Source organism: Pygoscelis adeliae, unplaced genomic scaffold (genome assembly GCF_000699105.1).
Source record: "Pygoscelis adeliae isolate BGI_AS28 unplaced genomic scaffold, ASM69910v1 Scaffold122, whole genome shotgun sequence".
Classification (NCBI taxonomy): Eukaryota; Metazoa; Chordata; class Aves; order Sphenisciformes; family Spheniscidae; genus Pygoscelis; species Pygoscelis adeliae.
Window position 1 is genome coordinate 2,644,545 of NW_008824358.1, and position 24,100 is coordinate 2,668,644.

The window sequence follows — 24,100 nt, forward strand, 5'->3', positions numbered from 1 at the left end:
TGCCTTTAACACTTCCCTAATCTTTGGATTCATGTAAAGACAGTACCATGGGATTGTTCTGTAACTGTGTGGATAGATTAATTGCCTTGGTTTCATTTCCTTTTGTTATTCCCTTCAATATCTCTTTGTTCTGAGCATCTCTTCTACCTATTCTTTTCAGATGCCATTGTGTTGTCAAAAGAGACTTTTCACAGGACAATGAGTCACCAAGCCCTCGCAGTGATTAAGTATATTTGTTAGAGTAATCCAGTCCCTAATAACACAGGAATTGCTCTAAATAATCAGATTTCTCTCTTTCCGTTCCGTTTTGGGTGACACGTTTATGGAGATTCCTTCAACCTGCTCACCACTCCTGGGCTCGCCAGTGTGTTGCAAGCTGGCCAGGGAACGTATCGCTGCTCTGGAGGGGTCACTGATCCCTGATAAGTGGCTCTGAACAGACCCGGGAGGCTGGAATAGGATCTAGTACTGGGTTGCTTGCCCCGACATCCAAACTGTAATGGGTGAAATCCCAGACCTGCTTGAAGTCAATGGGAATTTTGCCACCGACTTCAGCAGAGCCAGGATTTCACCCAATATATTTCCCAGCCTCCCGCCGCACAAGTGCACGAGGTCAGACTCTCATCGCGGTCACACCGCGCCATGGTCTGGAAGCCATTTACTGAGTCTAGTGGAATTGCTCCTCGTTCTCGGTAATGAAATTCAGCGGGAAGCCTTGCCTGCGTTTTCATGGGTAGGAACCAGCTCTTGGCCGATCAGCGCGGCTCCCACTGCACGCACGGAGGGTGGATTTGGAGGCTGTGGAGGTGTTTACTTCTTGCAGAACACTCAGCCCAGTGGGGACTTTTTTGGGGTCTTATTTCTAACAACTTCTTTTGGAACCTGCTATATGCAGAGAATAAGAATTTGGCCTTTAGGACAAACCTTAACTCTTGCAGGGTATGTGCATGTGTTACTGCTATTTTTTTTTTTTGTTCCTGTAGATAGGCTTGACCCAAAAAACTTGGATCCTGCAATTTGGATGCAGCTGTAAGTGAAGGATCTGGCTTGGGAAGTGGTGTTGATCCTGCCTGCTCCATGAGCAGCCATTAGCTGACTCTTTCCTCACCTCGGAGATGTTCATGATGGCCAACCTGTAGGGTCATTGTCCAGGTCTCCCGTGTTGATTTCTTTCATAATATTGAAAATTCAGTTTAAAAAATTGTTACTTTGACCAAGAAACTAGAATCAAACTAAACCAATAAAAACAGGAAAGTTCACTCTGAATTTCTGGGATGAGAGCCAGTTCTCAGCCACATGTTGTAACTGTATTATTTATGTCCTTATTTATTGACTACATTGGCACCCAGAGTTCACCATCTCTGCCTGAGGCCCTATTGCAGTACATGTGAGAAGCATAATAAGAGCGAGGCCTTTGCCGTGAAGACCATGCAAGACACAACAAACACACACAAAAAAATCCTACTATAAATCCCATTTTACAGAGTGGGAACTTCTGTAAGAACAGAGGCTTCTCTTCTGCAAGGTTACACGCAGACACGAGAGAGCAGAGGAAACCCAGGGTGTCCTCCTACATCCTAGGTAGGGGCACTAGAGACAGTTACAGCTGCGATAATACTCTTCCCCTCTCTCTTCTCTTTTCATTAATAAATCTCTTTTCAGTTTTTCCCCTGTATCCTGCTCTCCATTGTCAGAAGTAGTGCTGCCTCTGGCACCGCAGCCGAGAGGATTAAGGGAAGGGCAATGTCCCATTCAGCATTTCCCTTGCTTCAGTGGTTGAGAGAAAATGTTAGTATTATATGAAAATAGTTGCTAGAGTTGAAGCTAATTTATTTCAGTCAGACTTCAAATACCTTGAAGAAAAAAAAGAGAGATGGACACCAGCTATTGTGGATTGCAGTTTGGAATTCTATATCCTATCGCTCAGGTGCCTGTCACTTCTTTTCTCCTGCGAGGCTTTCAACCTCTTTCAGCTCCAACTAGTAAGGTATGAACTTGGGTTTCCCCTAATAGTGAAACACAATACTAAATTGGGAAGCTTCTTGAAAGGCTTGTAAGGGAAATGCACAAACATCTGGTTGACATTTAATCTAGAAATGTCAGGCCTCAGCATTTCCAACCCAGGCTTGACAGTTCCTTGGGTTGAACACCAAAACATACTTATTGAGAAAATGTAGGGAAGAGGTAGATCAGAGACCAAATATTAAATTGGAAAAAGGTTTTTTAAAAAAAGTGAGTGTAAGCTCTATCTGTAGAAACCCTTGTGCATTCTTGATTGTAATCAGCATACCGTTAAAGGAAGGCAGTTTGCTGTGGAGAAAGCTGGGCTTAGGCTTTTTGCTAAGGTGGGGATGACCTCCGGTAATCCTTTTATCATTTGAATAAGTCAAACCTTACAGCAGCTGGCAAACCAGACCCTAGGGCTGAGCAGACAGCAGAAGGTCCCCAAATCCTATCTGCTACACTCAGACGCTAGGCATTGTGGCATGCTCCGGTCCTGTGAGGTAGCACATTTGTGCCCTGGAGTACGCTTGAGTTTTCAGTTTAGCAAGGGATTTAGCAAGAGAGATGCGGAGCCTGCATTCCACTAGCTCTCAGGATTGTCTAAACCCAGCCTGATGGTACTTTCCATCTCCCTAAATCCCAGGGCCTGGTGCTTCTTATCAGCTGGCTGTGTGCTTCTTGAGGCACATGGCCAGTATGGAACATTTTGCTCAGCTTTTTTGGTGGGGCTGAAGACGTTTAGTTGCTCAAGTGCTGGAAAACCCCAATCTTAAATGCATATTTAAATTGATGGAAGTTAAATATATGCCTGTAAAATGCACTGCTCGCTCGCTTTTGAGACCTGGCATGGATTGAGAATGTCAGGCTTCAGGTTTGATTGAAAAGTTCAGCAAGAGTTTCTCAGTCTTAGAAAAGGACAGAAGTTTTCTTTTCTCAAAAAGTAAAATAAAAACAAGAAACAACCCTCTCCTAGGAAAATACTGGTTTTAGCAGAGGTGAATTTATTTTAAAAAGGACAATTTTTTTTACATTGTCTACTCTTTTGAGTGCGTTCTTCTAGTTTTCACTTTCTCTATACCCCTCAGTGTCTTTAATCCTTTCCAGTCTACTTCATCTTAAGGAAAAAAATGAGCAGATGTTCACATGTTAGTCCAGATGAGGTTCCACCATCTGCCTGTGACATAACCAGATTTGTGTTACTTTACTACCTGACCTCACATTCTCTTGGCTCTCTTCGCCCCTGCTGCCACAGAGCAGAGATACTTCTCGTGCTGCAGGCAGGGGTGCCTCACTCCGTGTCCCGAGCTTGATTTTTAACTCTCCTCTACATATAAGTCAAGTCAGTCCCCCCAGTGTGCTGCATCTAGCAACAACCAGCAACAGGTCTTTTCTTCCACTACCCGTTCACCTTCCTTCGGAAAGCTTTTCTACTTAATGGCGTGTCCTGGTCCTGAGTGAACTAAATAACTGCACGTGTAGTTTTCTGCCCACATCAATGATGCACATTGCAAACAACATCCCAGGGCATAATGTTGTGTTACTTATCCCCGGCTATGGTAAAAACAGCAGACAGGCTGATTTTGGGGAGAAAAGATACAGGATCTGATCTGGTTTCTGTTGGAATCAGTGATCAAGTTCCCATTTTGGCAAAACTCATGATTTGCACGTGGCTCGCAGCATTTCAGTTGCACTGGTGAATGCACTGGGTTAAAACAAAGGTCATTAGAAAATGTACCCAAGAGGCCAAGACCTGTTTAAATACACATTAAGGGATGTAATGTTTGAGGGAAGTGTAGTTAAACTGAGCAAACCTGATAGGAAACTATGTCACCGTAGCTTTTAAAGGATGCCTCTGAGCCTTTGTTTGTTGCTGAGCTGATCAATAAATGGGCTTGGTTTTGCTCTAGCAGAAATGGTGGGGTGGAGAAAGGGATGGAGGGGGGGAACAAAAGCAGTTCATTTCAGGAAACAGTCTCATGTAAGCTCAGCTTGTAAGAATCGCAAATTGAAAAGTTCACATGACTGGAAGGCAAAATCTTCTGGCCACACGCCAACTAGGGAAATGAACAGCGTTTGCTGGAGGAGGTTAACCCCATTTGGGGACGGGAGGAGTGGCTGTTGGGGAGATAAGCGCGTACTCTCTGCACCCCTCTAAGCGTGTTTCTACCTTTCTGAAGCCACATTGCTGCCTCTCCTCCTCACGAGGAGGCTGGATCTGTTGATGATGATCCCAAAGGGTGCTGTTTTGCATTGTTATTTGGGAATAACATAGACTAGGTTGCTCGAGCACAAGCCATCAACATCTTGCTTGGTTGCTTGAGCATGTCCCTTCCTAGTTGGTACAGAAAACCGTGGGCCATGCAGTGCTGGGAGCTGGGATGGGCCCTACTGTCAGCTGGTGCCATTGCAGCCCCACAGTGCTCCTGTGTGCTTGAGCCGGGGCTGAGCGAGACATCGGGGTGATGTTTCGAGGTCTGCAGAAAGAGGGACCTTTCCCTGATCACGATCATCCCCTGGTGCATGTGGCATCCTGTTCCTGTTGCAGCGAGGGGAAGAAAAAGCTGAAAGGGCTGGAGAATGGAGGGGTGGTTCCCTCTCCTCGTCCCCTGGAGGGTATTCCATTTAATGAGATACAAAGTCTCTTAAAATCAAAAGATTAAATTGGAAACTTATAATGGCCTCCAGCAAAGAAGGGAAAAGAAATTCTGAAAAATGTTCAGTTTTAGTTCATACCTTTCAATCTTCGGTCAGATAGGAAAGAAAAAAAGAAACTGGAACTAACTTTCCATGTACAATTCAGTTTGTGTTTCAAATTTTCACTTTGGGGTTTTGTTTTCATTAAACTCCCAAGTTATTGGTTTTAGTCAAACCTCCAAAACTAAAAGGAATTAGAAGCTGATTACAGAACGTGGAAGAAAATGTTTTGTTGTTGGGCGGTTTTCTTTGTATCATCACTAATTCATTAAAAAAGATTTCCCAAAAGAGATATATTTTTCAATACATATAAATAAAAGGAGACCAATATATCTCCTTTTTACTTCCACACAAAACAATTGTAATTTTCCAAGCAGTGATACTCCAGCTATTGCACTGGAAGCATTTTTTGCTTTTTTTTTTTTTCCCTGAATTCCATGTATATGTTGATACGGGATTCAGTCTGACAAGTCCAACCTGTAAAAGTCATGCAGACCCAGGTTTAAGTTTGTTTTCAGAATTTGGATGCGTTTTGATGGGGAGCTGGGTTGAGCCCCAGCTCCAAGCAATATCTGCCATATGGAAGCATTTGCAGATGTATGCTGGTGAATGTAGAGCTGAACCGTGGCTCCAAATCGAGGAGTACTGCTGCATGCTGAGCACGTTTGGAAATCCAGGGGGTTACGTGAGTAAGGTACCTATTTTCTAGATCAAAAGGACGCATAATTTGGCACTCAGCTCTGATGGAAAAGTCATAGAGAACTAGTTTGCTACCTGCCCTTTGTGACACTGAAAATATCTTCCTGAATGACTGAATTCAAGAGTTTAATGTTAGACTTGGGGGTTGTTTTTTTTTTTACAATCTTGGCCCAGATCACTTGTGTAAAGAAACCAAAGGGTGGGTGTCCTGGGTCAGTGCCAAAAGGTAGAGCTAGGCAAGATGGCCAGATGTCGCAAGAAGTTGGTGTGGCAGCACCTAGTACAGCTGCAGCAGACAAAGCCTCTGGACATGTGCTTGTCCCATGGAAACCTGCTCCTCTTGCCCTGTGCGTCTCCATGTCTCAGTTGCCATTGAATATGGGAAATAACTTCTTTAACACCAGGAAACCCCATCCTTGCAGTCCTGCGTATATCCAGCTTTGCCATAGGGTAAGTGTAATATGTTATCAGGTACTTTCTTTCTCTTTTTCATGCTGTATGCTGGTGATGTACAGGTACGTCCAGAGAAAGCGTTTCTGGGGGTGGAGGTGGTAAGGGTTTTCTTGATTTGTGAATCCTTTGAGGTGCGCGGGCTAGGGGTAGAGATGCTTTTAGAAGTACCACCTACATGTATTTCTGGGCAGCCTAGGTAGACTTGTTTTCCCAGTCCCTTTTGTGGATTCCGTAGCTGAAGTTTGTGAATATGTGCCTTGGCTGAAAAGCTGCTGCTGTAGAGCAATGATACGTGATGGTAACCTGTGGGGCATGAGGAAGGTGTCCTTCAGGAGTCTGCCTTCTTGAGCATGCGGTGCTTGCTTAAATGACTTTAGAGATATGAAGTGACTATTGTTAATGCTACTGCAAGAATGTGCCCAAGCTGTTTTGATCCTGAAATCAGTGTGGAGCTGGAGAAGCACCACCGCTTATGTCACGCTTGTGGCTTCAATAATCAGAGGTGGTTTGCAGCAGAGTTAGCAAAAAGGTAGAAGAACGAAGAATTAGACCTCTATGGCTGAGCTGTCTGAGCAAGGCTAGGACTAGATATGGGGCTTAGGTCTGTTCTCTCAAATGCCCAGATAGTGTTATTTCGTGGAAGAGCCCCCGCGCGTTTTCACACTTGCATGTAAAATTTCCACCCCTTTTGCAACAATTAGTCTCATGCTGTTTGACAACACACACACGCGCAAAATCACCACGCGCTGTGCAAAACCAATCGGGGGACGCTGTTTGTGTCTGGTGGAACGTATTTAATCATTTTCCCAAAGATATCCGCCTGATATGAATGGTAACAGGATGTTTATAACAGAGATAAGGCTGGGATGAAATCCTATCCCTCTCTGGGAGCTAATAAAAGCAAAGATTTGGAATTAAGTATCACTTTCTCTGAGCTGCACACCAATGAGGAAATGGGGTCAGAAGGGCAAGCTGCAACATTGTAGGCACTTTATCTAAAACATAAACATTACTAGAGTGCATTCTGACCAAATTAACTCTCTCAGATCTGCCATGTTAGCATTCCTGTAGTACTTAAGCCTGCCAGCTTTACTGCTCCTCTGACTGAGGGTTGAACTCCAAGTTGGGGTTGACACTTGCAAACAGGGCTCTGAGCGGGGAGGGTCTGTTGAACCCTTCTGCAATTAAATATCTTCCAAAGAAATGCCAATGTCATTGCAAAAAGAAAAAAAAAGGGGGGGGGAGTCAGAAATATGATCCACTCTGCTTGATGCACAAACCCCTGAAAAGTAGAGTTTTCTTTGCACAAGCAGTAAAAACAGGAGTATTTGCTTTGCTACTGTTCACTGTGAAGCATTTGGATCAAGAGGCTGGGTTTGAAATCCCAGCCCTCCTTCGAGTCCAAAGTGAGCCTTTTGATATCAGACTGGGTGGTTTAGCCCTGTGTCATGTCAAAGGCTTCCTAAAATCAGAACACAACTTTGGGGTGGGAACAGTTTGTCAAAGCTATTGGGCAGCTCCACTAAGTCAAAATCATCTATGTTTCTTAAGAGATGTCATGCGATTGCTGAAATAGCTACTCACAGATGCTCAGACCAAAAGCAAGATCCCGTTGCGCCAGGCAGCGTCCAGATGTCTCATCACAAAACACAAAAAGGATGGGAAGCACATGCTATCTCCGTACGTGCCGCAGGGGATCGGTGGAGCTGATGGTATCTCCACCATGAAAATAGAGGAGCAAAGGCCTGAAAAGAGGACGAGGAATGTAATATTAAAATTAGCACCTCCCAAAGATCAGACAAGCACTTGGGAGCTAAATTACTTCCTTGCTGTGGGGAGGGAGCACAGGAGACCAAAAGGTGCTCTACACCTTTCTGTGGAGCAGATGGCTCCCTGCAATACTCATGGACCTTGGCCAGGAGGGATGGGGAGAGGTCAGCTCCAGGGTTCCTTCTAGGCCTGGCTGCAGCTGGTTGAGTTTGGAGTATCTGTTCCACTTGAAATACTGCCTTGTTTTGGTGTTTAAGTTTTCATTCTGATTCGATATAAAAAAGGAATATTTTCAAAATGTACTGGGCAAGAAACTTCCTGCACCTTTTCCAAAAATCAAGCCATGCCCAACTGTTTGGAGAGAAGGGACTGCTTAGGTTTGGGGCTTTTTTGAAGGAACAGATCCTCAAGCTGTCCTAAATACCTCCGTGATAGTGACTGCTTTGCTACCTTCAGGTTTGCAAAGCCCCGAGGTTGTCCCAAATCTCAGGTCTTCCTGGGATGCCTGGGAGCGTTACAGCAGGGAGGTTGATAGGGCTGGGATTGCCACCTCCAGGGCAGTGTGTGTGTGGTGAGTATGCCCTGGAGGTGCGAGACTGAGGAAACCTGGTGTCCTCGCAGTTCCCCATGTAGGCACCCAAAAAGCATGGCGATTTCCCACAGTCCAGCAGGGTCTGTGGAAAATCCATCTACAATGGATTTTCCCAGAACCTGTCCTGGGTATCAAAGAAGGATATCAGTTTGAAATTCCTTCTGTAAAATGTCCTTGTTTCAATGGAATGAGATTTTGTGATGATAAAAAGTATTTCTGATATTGCTATTCCTAATTTCTAATCACCTTAGTTCTTCTCGCAGAACTGAGAGCTGCCGTGATCCACAGTTAAGTGAGTTGCCCAGGGTCCCACAAGCGACTGGAAGAGAGGCGACCCAGACTCCAAGTCCCAGTCCCTGCTTTTAAGATGCCAAAACTACCTTTTTCCCAGCTCCCTCCTGAGAAACCTCTTGAGTTTGTAAACAGCCTGGTTAGGTTTTTTTTAACACAGTCACTTGAATTCTTATCATAATTCCTTATCTATGGCAAAGAGCAGTGTAAATACCTAGAGTAAAATCTCAGCTCTTCCGGGAACAGTTAGTCCTTTTTAGTTCATGGTGGTTGATGTTGTAGATAGCATAGCTATCCGAGGAGGCTTTACGCAGCAGTGGGTCAAAACAAGCCATCCCTTTGTCAGCTGAGGTCCATCAAGGTCCTCTGGAGGACTTTGCTGCTGGAGCACCCCCTGGTAGGGCACCGATGTGTCACTGCAAGGTGCATTGGTGGGAACTGGGGCAGCAATCACCTCGAAATCTGAACTCTGCAATGCTGTGAATTAGAGGGGAGCGTTGTCTCCAGCAGGAGCTGCCAAGGGATCTTGCTGCCAGCTTACTCCTTTCCTCATTTTGTTTCCCAGCGGACCAGCTTCCAGCTGGATCCCAGCCCTTCGGAAAAGGGAGGAGACTGAAGGCTGTGACTTGCTAGAAATCATAAATATGGGGGGAAATGGGAGTGGGGTAAAAAGAGTTGGAAGAATTTCTTCAGGTAGCATAAAGCCACACTGCTGTCTGGAGATGGCGCTGAGCACCCTGCAGGGTAGGACCAACGTAGAACTGTCCATTTCCTCATGTGGTTCACTCTGGTCTCGCGTCAGACACTATGAAGCCATGTCAGACAGGTCGGTTCACACTGGCCTTTTATTTTTTCAAGAGAACAAGGAGTTCCTAAGGTTTAAAATCATGCAGTGAAACTACAAAGCTTCTCGGGCTTGTTGTGAGCAGTATAACAAAGCTGTTAGTATTCAGGAGGAATCGCAAACAGTGTGTTAATCCCCAGCACTCGCAGGGATCTCGTTAGGTGAGATCTGCTCCCCTTCCAAAATGTTCCTTTCAGTTTTCTTTTCAAACCACAATCAAAACTCTCCTGTATTTTGTTTGAGACTTAAAACAGCCAGTGGTTCACTGATTTCACATAAAGGGCTTCTGTGCAGGGGATTGTACATCCGTTAAACTACTTTGCCCCTTCCTGAGGCAAAGACCCCGGGAGGAAGCTATGGGATTTCCACTCCAGCCATCCTACAAGGGGAGTGAAGCGGTGCTGGTGCTCCCGGCTGTGCCGGGGCTTTGGGGTCTCACTGGGGAGCTGAGTGAGGTTGCTCAAATGGGGAGAGCCAGCTAAGCTGGGGCAAAAGCCTCTGTCCCTTCAGCCCCATGGCTGGGGCAGGGACCTGGACTCCCAGCTGTGTGCCTGTGGAAGTGGCCACCTCCTGCCAGTGGTTCCTCAGGCCATGGCATGTCTGGTGTGTTCTGAGCTGAATATCTGGTGTTCACGGTGGACCTGGGGAATGCAGTCTTGTGTTACATCAGTCGTCTTCATTAAAGTATCTAATATTTTGCAACCCGCCTTGAGGGGGCATTAAAAAAAAAGTCCAACATAGCTTCCCAGCTTGCCTGGAAGCTGTGTGCAGGGTGAGGTCCCTGTGCCCTTGTCTCTCTGCTCCCTCTCTTTGCTCTCCCCTGGGCAGCTCACTTTCCCCTTTTGGACCTATGTGGCTTTGAGGTAGCACAGCATAGTCATGCTGGGCTGGGGTCAGAAACACCCTTCCCTCTCCACCACCTCAGAGGAGCTGTCAGAAAGTTGTTTTGGAGCTTGGCAGTGCTTTGGGTAGGAAGCCAAGCTCTGCGTCTGAAATAGTCAGTACGGTATCCTGATAAATAGGTCTGGTGCTTCTATATTTGGGTTTCTGTTCCTTGTGGTTGCACAAAAAGGTTTGAAAACATGCACTGTAGAGACCAACAAAACATCAATCTATCTTACTTAAAAATTGCAACCGGTAAGCCAATCTCATCCTTCAGTGGCTGAGCCAGGATTTTTGAATGCGTTGTTCTGGCAAAAATGAATGCCGCCTTATAGCTTCAGTAGATAAGTTTACACCAGCTTACCCCAAGTGACTGAGTTACCACAGGGGTCTGCAAAAACTACTTTGATTTAAAAAATAATTACATAATAATTAAAAACATTGTGCAAACAACATATTTTATTTAATTGGGCTGTGTTGCGTGACAGGTTTTCCACCCCAACCACCTTTTTGCAATAGCAGTGGGGTATTTCAGTTTGAGTATGACTTGCAGATATTTTTCTCTCCTCTTGAACTGCATTCATGAAAAAGTTAGTTTACGTGAGCGGAAACTGTGCGTGGAACCCTCTCGTTCTAAACAGTGTTGGAAACGACTATGTATTTATTAATTTAAAACTGTATAGGTACCATGGATTGCATGGAAACTGTCAAAACCCAGCTGGTTTTACAGTGTGAAATCAGCTGAGAGATCAGGCCCTAAGGTCACACTCTACCAAAAGAGTTAGACTCAGGTGGAAGGAGCATAAAGTAAAGGTAACCAGGGTTAGTGGCAACCAGGACCCACTTAGTTGTCACTTCTACAGAAATTACCAAGTATCTTGTGCTGAGTGTAGTAACACTTGACCTAGAGTCTGTTTTATCCCATTCCCTTTTGGGCATTTTCTCTGCAATAATTAACTAAGTCCTCATTAGGCAAGAGAATCACATTTGGCTATGCACTAATTTCTGCGCAGAAGTTGTTTAGTCAGACAACTCTCTCCTTAGAAACGGCGTGCACCCACAGTATCGTACTGCTGCTTGACAACACTGGCTGGCAGTTGCAAGAGTGTCCACCCAGCAGTCAGATGACTTTCACCCGTATTTATTTAGCTTCTGAAGAGCCTGAGAGCACCTCAATGGTTGTGGAAATCCCTCCGGATAGTTCCTGGTTTGGTTATTTGGGCTGGAGATGCACAGCTTTCCTAGACTGTAATGGGACTGGATTAATGCAACTCTAAGGAGAATTTGACTATACGCTCATTGGAGATCATGATACTATTTTTTATGTTCAGCATCATACGTATCGTCCTCCTTCGGAGGCAGGTGGTTGCTGTAGCGTGGTGAGGAGGAGGAGGTCTGGGCTTGATTCCCACTTCTGCCATTGGCTTCCTGTACAATTTTTCCTCAATTGTCAGAGGTCACGTTCCCTAGAAGGGTGCAAGGACAGCCATCCAAATGCTCAGCCCTCTACTGTTGGCCTTCCTGGCCTTTGGCTCTCCCGGTGCAAGAGGGACCTCCCATCCGTAGATGCCTTTTAGCTGTACGTACAGGAGAGTGTTTGAGATTAGGGCTCTGGTTCTCTGTTTTCGTACAGCGCCTAGCACAGAAGAGAGCTAACTGTAGCAGAGAAAACTGGGTCCTGCCATTAATGGCAGCAGTAATGATAACATGGGAATTGAGACCCCCCTTCTCAATGATAGGTTACCACTCCCTCGTAGCTCTCTTCCTGAACTATTTCCAATTATTTTGACAAGGAAAAAGTCATTTAATGTATACATATGCTGGACGGTTTTGGACCCACCACTTTTCTTCTCTTTGCCTAAATGAGCATTTATTTAAAAGTTCAATGTGGGTACGTTGAACCAAAACCCTGACGTGTGCTCCTACTGAATGTGCTATAAACATTTCCCTAATGCTCTCCAAGGTGCCCTTTCTAGCTGGACTTCAGAGCAGGTAAACTTCCCAGAAAATATTGTAGCCGAGGTTTTACATCGCAGGGTCCCTCTCGCGCTCCTTTCCTGTGCTCTTTTTTCTTTTTTTCCTTTTGAAGTGGAAGCTCTATTCATTTTCAAAGTAGATATGTGCAGTCAGCAATGATGAAAATGAAGATAACTGTCAAAAATCCTGCCAGAAGGGATTTCTCCACTTTAATTTCTGCTTACATTATTAAGACAAGTAAATTATCTTTTCATGGAATGTTTCCTTTTTTCTGGAAACACTACTGATAAATGATGTAATATTTGAGGCCCTTCTCCACAGCTGTTGGAAGCCCAAAATTTCTATCCCTTACACCACAAGAGATACAGACGCCAAGTAAAACCTTAATCTGACTTTCATGATTAAATGTGATGGTATTGCAGAAGGAAATAAGGAATCTACAAATATTATTCTGAAAGTAATGGATTGATTGAGCTGTTATATTTTTTTTTTCCTGGGTATTTTTAGAAGCCTGCCATTGTTGTTACAGGGATTAGGATAAAGCCAAGCAGAATTCTGAAATAGTAGCTGAGAGGGGCTTTCTGTAGCTGCGACCCGAAGTACTATTTTAAAACCACCTTGACAGGAACACGCTATAGCTGCTGTGTCAAAGCAGGAAGCTGCTATTTTTATCACTGAGATTTTAACCTGTTCTCAGGAAGGGATTTCTTTCTATGCTGCTTTCAGATCATTGCTTTCAAAACTTAAGGGAATTTTTTTTTGTATAATTCAGGAAGATGGAGTAGCCCAGGCAGAAAAATCTCATATATCTGACAGGATAGTATAGTGCTTTTTTGTGAGAAGGCATCCCTTTTCTGTTTTTTTTCTTCCTCCCCTAAGCTGTCTACTGAAGCTTGAATAGTAGAGGCCACTTTTGGTCTGTATCTTAAATAATTTAGGTCAGTTGTTGACATTTTAGCACAAGTAGCTTATCTTAGGGGTAAGAGCTGCTTAACCCATTGCAAGGGGGAATGAATTCCTTTCCCCCCACCCCAACATAAACAGTCCCTGGACTTTCCAAACAGTGTTTGGGAAGTTCTCTTGACATCTGACACTGTGCAATTTACTATTCCTGTCAGGTGGATAGGTTTGTCCCCAGTGACCAACTCTGGTCCCTGTTGCACTGGTGATGGGTGTCTTATTGCCTCTGAACGGCACCTACTCCTGCTGCTTTCCTCCCTCCGTGGACAGAAGCACCGACTGCCTGGGCTGCGGGGGAGTCATCTCTGCCCTGCTCGAGGGCCTTGCCCTTCTGCTTCAAAGATGGGGAGAAAAATGATGCCATTTAATCATTGTAATTGGTTGGAGCCTCCTTGTTTGTCTCTTGTATCTAGATAAGCAACCTTTAAGGGGAAAGCTGACTCGTAAACTCATAGCGTTTTAAGCCTAGGAGGCTGTTATGGCCACAGAGCAATTAATAGTTGTGGGATCGCCTAATAATTCTCATTGACACGAGGAGAGAGTCAACCTGTCTCTGGCTGTTGTTTTTCACGTTGAAAACATGCAGCTATGCTGACTTCAGCATCCCATCACTGGAGCTCTGCCTGCTTGATATTAGCTATGTATTGTCAAAGGGGATCTGGCGGGGCAAGGAATTTTAGACCAGGATTAAAGTGCATAAATAGTGTGAATTTTAGATAAGGATCCAAGTGACCTGTACCTGGTACTTGGTTAATCTTTACCGTTGCTCTTCTTTGAATCCATTTCTCTGAGCAATGCTTATTTTAAATGTGGATGTTAAACTTGAGGGAAGTGGGAAGGATATACAGAAGGAATCACTGAATTTTAGGGGTTCAGAGCTAGATAAGATTTCTCAGGTTAGCTAACAAATCACCCCAACTAGGAGGAAAAATAAGTATTATTTTTCTCTCGTAGATACACAAAAGACCTTCAGGTTCCAATCCAAATACAGTGGTAGGACACATGAATGAGAAGCTTTCACAACACAAATAATTTTTTGAACTTCTTACACTTTTAGCTAATATCCACAATCTTCACCCCACTTTTGGCCAGATGCAGTTACTAAATCGCTAAATGCAAATGCAGCAACATACCCCAAACAACAAAGACCATCTTGAAGCCATTGCAAGTGGGAAAAGGAGAGGTCTGAGTTCAGACAATGATGCCATTTGGTGCAGGTGGAAGTAAGAGTGTTGGAAAATTGGGAAGCTTTGCAAGGGGTCTTCTCAGACATGTCACGGAGGTGGGCTGCTACTCCATCCAATTTGACTTTTAGTCTTGTTGATGAGAAGCCTGCAAGGAAAACCAGTTAACTAGTCTGTGCGCACGTATACTGTGCACAGCGCAGCAAAGAGGAGGAAATACGGAGGTGACTGACTTCTAGTAGGAGCTGCAGAAGACTTGCAGTAGGCAGAAGTGCTTTGTTAAAACATTACAAAGACATGGCATAACGCGTGTGGGTTTTGCTCTGCAGGTTCGTACAGATGGGAGAGGAACTGCTCAGTTATTCAGAGCTTACCCAAGCATTTCCAAAGTACTCGTTTATCTGAGCACTAGTTTTCAATAAGAAAATATCATTTATGTGGATACAAGAAGAAGGAGGAGACAGGTTATTATTGTGATCGGCCTCTCTAAAAATATCCAAATCCCACTTGTAGCATTCAAGATCCCACTCAAAAAAAAAAATGCTGCATGAGTTCAAAAGCAAACACCTGACTTCCCCAAGGCACTGGAGAACCAACTTCTGACTATCAACACCCTTCAGTTGCTGTGCCTTGGGAAGTAGTGGCCTCCAAAATATATGGTCCTGCATGAAATGTACTCGGGATGAATTAAATGCCAGCCTCTCCAAAGGCAAAACGAGAGGCTAAACATATGTGTGATTCATTGCACTGAGGGAGCCTGCCTTAAATTTGGGTCTGGACGCGGCCGGTGTAACTTCCTGGTGTGACAGAGCTCCCCAAGAAAACTTTACGCATTCTAGGTGGGGAGGTGCCGATTTCAGTGCATGAAGTCAAGCGATGTTTAGCAACGGGCTTTGAGAGCAGGATCGCTTCTGTTGGATCCCGAATACATTACCTAACCATCTGCTTTCTAAATCCCTGGGAACTGCCCAGCTAAGGACTAATGGAGCCAACCAGACACATGCACACACCAAAAATTAGTTTTGCTAAACACCTGGTGCCAACACCTCAGCTGATGTAAATGGGCAGCAATGACACTAAGCTAATTTATAGCAGCTGAAGATTTGGCCCAGGAATGCTGCCATTTTTCTATTTAGAGCAGTGCTAGCCATTTGCAGGAGTTTGTTATTAGGAATGGGCCAAATATTTCAGAGGAAATTATGGAGTAATAACAACCACAGAACTTAAATTAGTTGTTTTTAAGTTATAAGAGCATAAAATAATAGCATCTGACACCACTAACCACTATTCTTTTTTGCACTCCTTAAAACTTCAGATGCCCTTTGCCAAACCAATTGTTTCCAAATTCTGTCAAAAATATTGTCCTTGGGCAGAAAGCTTGGATGCTAAATTTCAACCCAGAATGATTTTTATGGCTGAATGACAGAAACCTTGAAAAGGGGATTTATAATGAATACAACCTTAACTACTGTGGCGTGAACAGTGCTGCAATTCTCATTAGCTGAGCTTTTTTTTCCCTTTTTTCTCAGAATTTCAGAGGGTGGGGCTGGCCATAGGAAGTAGTCGACTTGTGTGTATGCTTCTGTCATGGCAGGGAAGGAACTCAGCAGCTCCGTTTCCCCTTTCATCTCTGGACATCTGTCTGCGTTCAAAGATTGCTGTGGGTCTGAAGCAGTAGGATTTCAGGACGGTTTTTCATGTCGTGGCCACGAGCGTGGGCAGGCAGTGTGACTGGCGTATGAGCCCAGAGGTCTCGGCACCAGGAGTTGCCTCCTGTCTTCCTCTTTAATGAGGTTTATTCACTGGGGGATGGTGGAAAGGCTTTGAACCTGAAAACAAGCCTTAGCAAATGAGGAGGCAGAAGGGCCAGCAAGCGGAGCATGTGCCAGGTTCATGTCCTGCTCAGCTTTACTGCTAAACTCCAGACTTCAGGTTGTGGGAAAAGGAAAGAGACTCCCTTTTGTATATGTTAAACACCAGGTGTGCAGGGTTGGGAAGTGGGAGCGGAGAGCTGGCTGGAGGATTTTCTTCTGTGTATCTGGACTTTTGTTTCCCATGAGGAGCGAGTGCAGTCGCGAAGCTCTCTCAAAAGGCGGTGCGAGTGCATCCCCTCCAATTTGAGGTATTTCCTCAGCATGGCACAACATTCAAGGCAAAAAAAAAAAAAAATTAAGCCTTTAAAACCAGTTTGTTATAGAAACAGAAAGTCTTTATGGCTGCACGTAGCCCTGAAGCAGGATTGTGACCCTTCCTTGAAGTTCCCGATGTAAATATCACCTTAAGTATCCAACTTAAAAGCTCTCAGGTTGGGACCTCAGCTGCGGTGGTGAAAACCCTGTGGAAACCAAAAGCCCTAAAATAAGAAATGAGTTATATAGTCCACTGGGTCTCCCCAGCATGGTCTCCTGGGGTTGGAAGATGGCACATGCGGTGAGTAATGTCATAATCATCCCAGAGTAGAAAACAAATCCAAGTAAAAGGTCTTAGAAGTCTTTCATCTCTATTTTCCCAAGCCACAAATGGTGAAATCTTCACACGGCTTGCTCAGATTGCTTTTGAAAGTTGAGAACTTCCGTCCTCGATGGGAGAGGCAGAATGGGACTGAAATTGCCCTGTAATGAAGAAACCATTAATAACTGACTCTGCTGGAAGGTGTTCTCATGGTACCTTCTCTTGGTGCCTTTGGGAGGTAGGTAGGGAGAAGATTTTGATGAACCTACAAGATCTCTCCTGTCTGACTTTAAAAGCATTCAAATTTATTCAAGGTGAGGAGAGAGGGTTCCCCCAGAACGAATACCCCAGTTTGCAGCTTCACTGTGCACGTACTTTGCAGCAGATGGTTTGAAATGTTTTATCTGGCTGCTGGCACGCTGCCTTTTGGGAACCATTTTTTTTCTGAATTGCTTTTTTTTTTTTGGTAAAAAGAAAATACCTTTCTGGTGATTAAAAAAAAAAAAATCTGAGGATCTTAGCTAGTTCTTACCTGGATGGGGAGGAGGTGGATTGTGTTTGAACTGAAGGCTCTGAGTTGAGTGCAGTGAGGTGTCATCACCCAGTCTTTGATGCCTGAATCCATTAAAAATATCCAAGTAACAGAAGACTCGGGCTGGGACGCATTTCAGCAGCCCGCTGTAGGTTGTGCATACTCTGCTGCCATCTGGCTAGTGTCGAGCCCTTCCACCCTACCTTGGCAGTGGAAGGAGGAAGATGTCCTTGCGTCTATTTTGTGGGTGGCTGGGATATCGCTTCGTGCAGTTATATGCAAATGCTTGCAAATACTACCTCTCTGCCGCAGTGAGTGGCTCCCATAACCCAGTACAACACTGGTGTATTCAGTTCAGGAGCTGTGAATTTTTTTTTTTAATTATTTATTTTATTTTTAGCTGGGAATGGTCATTTAACACATGGGTGCGCCCCTTAGTCTTCAGCAGTTTCTTGTCTTCAGGGCCTGACCTGGCATTTGGGGGTTTATGCACGTGATCTCTGTTTGACTGTTAATAAGGGCAGCTTAAAAGAAAACAGTTGCCAGCATAAAGGTGTCAGGTACATGTGCTTTGTCTGGCCTCTCCTTTTGGACCTCCTTTTCCATCCACCCCATGTTTGTCATCCAAAGAAAAGGCTGCACCAGGCTGTACCGAGCCAATGCAGGGCAAGGGGAAGGGAATAAACAGAGTCATGTTTGTTTTCCATCCTCTTACTATCAGATACAAAGAACAACTTCAAAGCAATACATAACTAAGTTAGGTGATACACCAACAATAATTAAAACGCCCCTGCAGGAAGTCATGTCACTGAAAAAACAACTGCTTCAGAAAGCAATAACATTTTTCTGCCAAAGGCATGTGAAACTACTGTATCTGGGCTGTGACTCAAAAAAAAAAAAAAAAAAATTGGCACTCGCTTTAATCCATCCCTATTCAGGACAATTGAACTTAATTCTGAGACTGCGCTGGTTACACTGGGGCAAAATTAAAGCACAGACCGGCTAGGACAGGGTGGCTTTGAGCCATCTCTGAGCAGAGGGCGCTTACACGAAGGAGGAGAAAAGGCTGTTGGAGGTGATCGCCGCGGGAGAGCCGTGCATGGGCAGAGCACAGCCTTTGCAACTCCGTCGCGCTCTGCGGCTTTATCGAATCTTGTGTCACCCGTCTCCCACATCCAGGTTCCGCCCCGTGCGAAGGAAAGCAGGACACTGCGCTGCTGAAATGCAGGAAGAACTTGGGGTCAGCGGGAGGGTGGTGCGACCCCCGTCTTTGCTCTGTGAGCCCAGACGACGATAACGGTGAGGTGCCATTATGGCACTGCTGAGTGTCTGCATCGTAAATCAGTGATGTTCGGGGGAAAACGTGTATAGTTGCCCACCATGAAGCACCGTATTGGTGATGATTTGCGCAGAGGCAAAGGCATCCCCGTCCGTGCCAACGGACTGGTCATTTCAGCATGATACCAGCTTGCTCATGTCTTTATCACAAGCAAGACCCAGAGCCCACTAAAGCCAACAAAAGGACCCTACCTGGCTCTGGGTCACACTTTTGTGCATTTCTCATAGCTAGAAGAAACGATCCTTTCATAATTATTGTGGGTTTTGTTACTATTAAACATCTGGACTGCCAGCTTTGTGGCCTGTGTAGCTGCCATCCTCTGTAGATGCTGCAAATGCCAGTGTGTTCCTCAGTGCTTTCTTTTCTTTTTTTTTTTAAGTCAGGATTGGAAAGGATAAATGTTGCTGAATGATTATTAAGCTGACTTCGAAAGACTTTATTTAAAGTCAGTTTACACTATTTACAGAGTAGTAATTCTAAATTAGAAGCAAATTGTTGAAGAGATCTACCTGTAGGGGAAAAAAAAAAGCAGTTGCTGCTGTTTGCTTTAAGCTACTTTTATAAATTAGAATAGATGCTTCAAAAAAACCCCAAAGAATGAACCACCAAACCAAAAAGCCCAAAAACCTGAATGCATGTCACTTTGAAGGGAGGAGTTATTCAGAACTTGTGCAATAAGCCCCAACAATGAAGTTAAGTTACAGACAAAACCCATGTTTTATCAATCAACTGCTACTTTTAAGTTTGACAGCTTTTGTAAGCAGGAAAATGTCAATTACATAAGATATTTGAACCTGTGGAAATAGCCCATGGAAACACAAAATGTCTGTTCACACATCAAAATGATCCAGGCTTGAAGGAAGTTAAAAACCAGAATGCACTAAGGAATTATCTGACGGAAAAATGGAAACTTTGTTATGAATTTTCAAGAAATATTGGCTAATTAATTTCTTTGGTGAGTTTATAAGGTTATTTAGGATTGGAGAAAATGAGGTAACTTCCCTATTTTTCCTGATGTGTAACAGCTATGGAAACACTTTGAAATGAGTGTCCCATCATTATGAATTCATTTGGTTATCCTTTTAATAACAATGATTGTACTCAGGCATTTTATATGAATGTTACATCCCTTCTCTTTCAGGTGCTGCTTGGTCACTTCACTGAGCACTTGTCAGCTGGGTCTTATTAAATTCCCATTAAGGAAGGAAGAGCTAAATACCTAGTAACAAAATTTGAAAGGGGAAAAAATCTAAAAAACACAGAGGCTTGGACCTGGAAAATTAGTTCTTACAGAGTAGAAAATGTTCTATTTAAGCGAACAAAAGCACTGAAATTTACTGCTACCATCTATTGCTGTGTGAAAAAAAAAATTGTCGGGAACCTGGTTTTACAAAGCGCAATCAAATCAATTTATTCAACGCCCGTTTTCTGCAGCAAGATGTGATTTTTTTGGTAAAGTGTTTTATTAGATGTAACAGATGTAGCTGGAAAAAGTAGACACAAACTTCCAGGCGTATGAGTTCTTCTTCAGCTCTGAAGAAGTGTCTGATTTAATGTAACGTGTTTTGGAAAGCGTGTTAAACCAAACTACCAGCATTTCCTGGGGGCCAAGTAAGACTGTCCACATGGAGATCTAATAACTAGTAGCAAGTTTGCTTGAATTTGAATTCAAATGTCACTTCACGTTGCCTTTAATTTACAATTCAAGATGAACAAATTGGGATGATTTTATATCTGTACGAATGTCCATATAGAGTTTTGATGCCGTTTTACGGGCCTGATGAAAATAAGCAATCTGCTGTTAAAACTCCAGGCGTACAAATGCTAAATTAGTGCCCAAAATTATATAGTCAAATGAACACATTTCCAGCCGTGAGGAATACAGCTTGTTGCTTATTAACATATCTGGGAAACATTTCTTTTTTTCCATGGAAAATTTAACATTGTCATTAAAGACTAAACGTTTTTAGTCTAACCTGGAATGTTTTCAGCACGAGGCTGAATCGGGAAAGTTTTCAGCCAAAATCTTTTGTGTTGCAGAAATTTTTTTTTTACATTTTCTGTGAAATGTTTAATTTAGCTAAACAAAATGTTTTCTGTCTAAAACCAGAAATATTCAATATTCAATAGCTACTTAGGATTATTTAGTTCAGGAGGGTAATAAGCTAGATGGGCTGGGGACCCTCATGTTGCATGTGGCCCAAGCATTACTGTTCACCAGGAGCCGGTATTCCTGCCTTTTTTGCCTCAAATTTTCCTCCTGCCAAGGGAACAGTATTATATAGCCAAAATCTTTTGCAAAGCCCCGGCAGCCCAATGCTGCATGAGTGACTGAACATAAAACAATTAAAATATGTTGTTAACACCAAATACCATTTCTCAGTGAAATTAAGACATTCCTGGAGTAAAATCCTGGCTGCCCAAAACATTATTTCTTTCTTGTTGAGCTGGTTGTTGCTTGGGGCACACGCAGTGCCCCCTCCAGCAGCAGGAGCTCAGGGCCAGCATGGTTTTGCATAGGTGCTATAAGTGGTGTAATGTAGAGAGTATCAGAGCCATGCCCACCTATTCCTTGGGCTGTTGGACATGGCGAGGTCTCGAAGGGCTTGTAAGAGCAGCTGCGTGTGTGATAGAACTGCAGCAGGCGCTACTCGGAGGGGCTGTTGCAGCCCCCAGGGCTTGGGGAGAGGAGCCAGCACCCCAGCCCTGCCCTCTGTGTCAGCCTGCCCGGGAGGGGGTGGTCATGGGGCCATGTTCAGCCTCTAGGTTACTCGAGAAGCGACTCGGAAATTATCCAGGGAGCTTTGGGCCAGTTTATGCCCAAAGTGAAGCACCGCCACACCGGGAGCTCTTTCATTATCTCTCAAAGTAAAATATCACTTTGGCTTCTTACCCTCAGTGGCTGGAATGAACGAGGTGGTGTGCCCATTTGCTCTGTTCAAATGGTGCAGCGCTGCTGAGCACCATCTCCCTCGGTGTAGCCCCAGGTGTGTTTCGGTGGGGAGGGAAGCACGCAGGGCTATGTGCTTGCTGGGGTGCTCTCAGTCACTTGAGCAAAGGGCCCTCCCATGCAGCAAACAGCAAGAGCTCAGCGGATGAGCTGCATTAATGGGGTTTGCAGAATTAACCCCGTCAGCTTATGAAATACCATCAGTACTTGCTCTTGTTCATGGTGGCATTAATTAGCCGTCACTATCACTGAGAGGAATGCGCTGTGAGGCCCTTGCTACCTAGGGGATAGCCCTTTTATGATCATGGAGCGCTGGCTCGGATAGTCATCTTAAAGCGACTTCCCATTAAGCTGCCTGACATCATTGGATATGATTACTGACACCTGTTTAGTAAATAATAAAATTACATCAGATCTTTTCAGCAGCAGGTTGTCAAAAGAGAGCTCGAGCGCAGATGTAACCTCCAGTATGAATAGGAGAATTCATTAGGCATCAAGGTCTTTAAACTCATCAGGGTTAAACAGCAATTTACCTCACACCATAACTGTTAGCAAGTGATTTAGTGACAAGGGATTGACAAGGTACATTTCCCTGGAGGGCACAATAAATAATTTTTTTCATCCTGAAGCGTTTTTGCAGAAATGTTTATGTATTTGAGCATTCAAAGTTAATTCATTTCCAGTAGTTTGACAGAGGGCTCTTTTTTTTTCCAATGACCGACAAAAATCTTATGAGTTCATCTCTTTTTACAGTATTATTTGGTGAACTTTTCCTGCATGATCTAATCTCACCGTGGAAAACCAAATAAAAATTTATTGGTAAGCAAGAATGAGTTCACTAGCCTGCTCAGCTGGCATTCTAGATGAAGACAATGCTTTGACATTTTGGAAATAGTGCTTTTCCTTGGTTTTGGAAACCACGATGGTCATATTGAGCAAATCGCAAGCAATGTTTCTCAAGCCGTGCCATAGCTGTCCTTGGGTAGACTGTCAGTATAATCTTAGCTGACTTTCAGACCCGCTGTTTCTATTGCAAATTAAAAAAAGAAGCCTTCAGCTGTTCTGGTTGTCACACATTATCTTTCCATTACTGTTGAAAGATTTTCTTTATGATCTCTTAGAGGGGTTTTTTCCCCTGCTTGTTTCAGCAGGGGCTTGTCCATGTATGAGTGATAATGGTCTCATGCAGGCCACCATGAGGCAAGAGGCATATTCCTCCAGACATCTTCCAAATGGCGTGAGGTGGTAGGATTTTGGTGCTGCCTCTTGGGTAGTCCAAGCAAAGAGCCCAGCTCACCAAACAAACACCGAGGTTTTAGTGATCACAACTTAGATTTACATCAGGCAGTATGTCATCATAGATGAACTTACCGTGTGGGTGCTTTCCATTAATACTGAACTGATTCAAAATGAAATATTTTGCCTTAAGGTGTTTTTCAGTGACTTTCAGAGTTGGCAAAATGGAAATTTTCATGGAGAAAACTTTTGAGCTTTCGTCACTGCAAAATTTCTCCCAGTGGAGCATTTCCAGCAGATTGAAGGGTATTTTAAATGCTCGTGTTAAGTTTTCAGTGCTTAATTAAACAGCACTTTACTCTGTGCCCATTAAATTCAAATAATGCCACTCCAACCACTGATCTAAGGCTTTTAAATGACAAAGTGTTTGGCCTGCAGCTTGACGGGTGGTTATTAGCGACTTTACTCACCGCTTTCACTTTCAGAGCTGTTTTGGATTTCAGAATGCAAGCCCTTTGGGTTTGCCTCGTCAGTTCAATTTTTCTACCTACCCATGCTCCAGACTAATATGCTAAGTCCTCTACTGAAAAGGACATTAATTTCTCCCGCATTTCTGTTACTTTTTGCAGTGATTGGGATTTATTATAATTCCTGCCAGGGTGTAAACTATGTTGATCTTTGCTAGGATGTTGGCATAGCAGCTCTTGCCATTCACGGCAAAGGATTTCAGCAGTTAATTTCTCTGAATTATAACAGCAAGGAATTGGAAGATGGTAGGGGCTCAAAAATGGGTCTCTTGCACGCAGCTGGAGTTTTAACTCTGGCAACAGCCTTACTGAAAATAGTTGCCTTAAAACAATGTGTGGGCTCCATGTTAGAGCAACAGTCTCCCAGGGTAGGTCTCATGCAGTACATCCCTGTGGAATGGCTTGAACAAAACGCAAGGAAACTGTAATCTTATTTAACCAATGTGGACTGAAGCTTCTTGTTCTCTCTGGGACTGTTTGCAGAACTGAATCAACAATTTTCCTGTATTATGTGAATGTCTTATTTCTTTATAGAGTTTCGTGTGCGAGCTCAGTCTTAGGGCTGATGACTTTTGCGGTTTCTTTATGGGCAGTCTGTGTGATAATTGTTTCGTACGCATGCAGTAAGTTACCTATGTCCTAAAGGTATAGCTCTGTCCCGTTAGCATGGTCTCTGATGTTGCTGCCAGTTTGGGATCTCCACGTTTCCCACCTT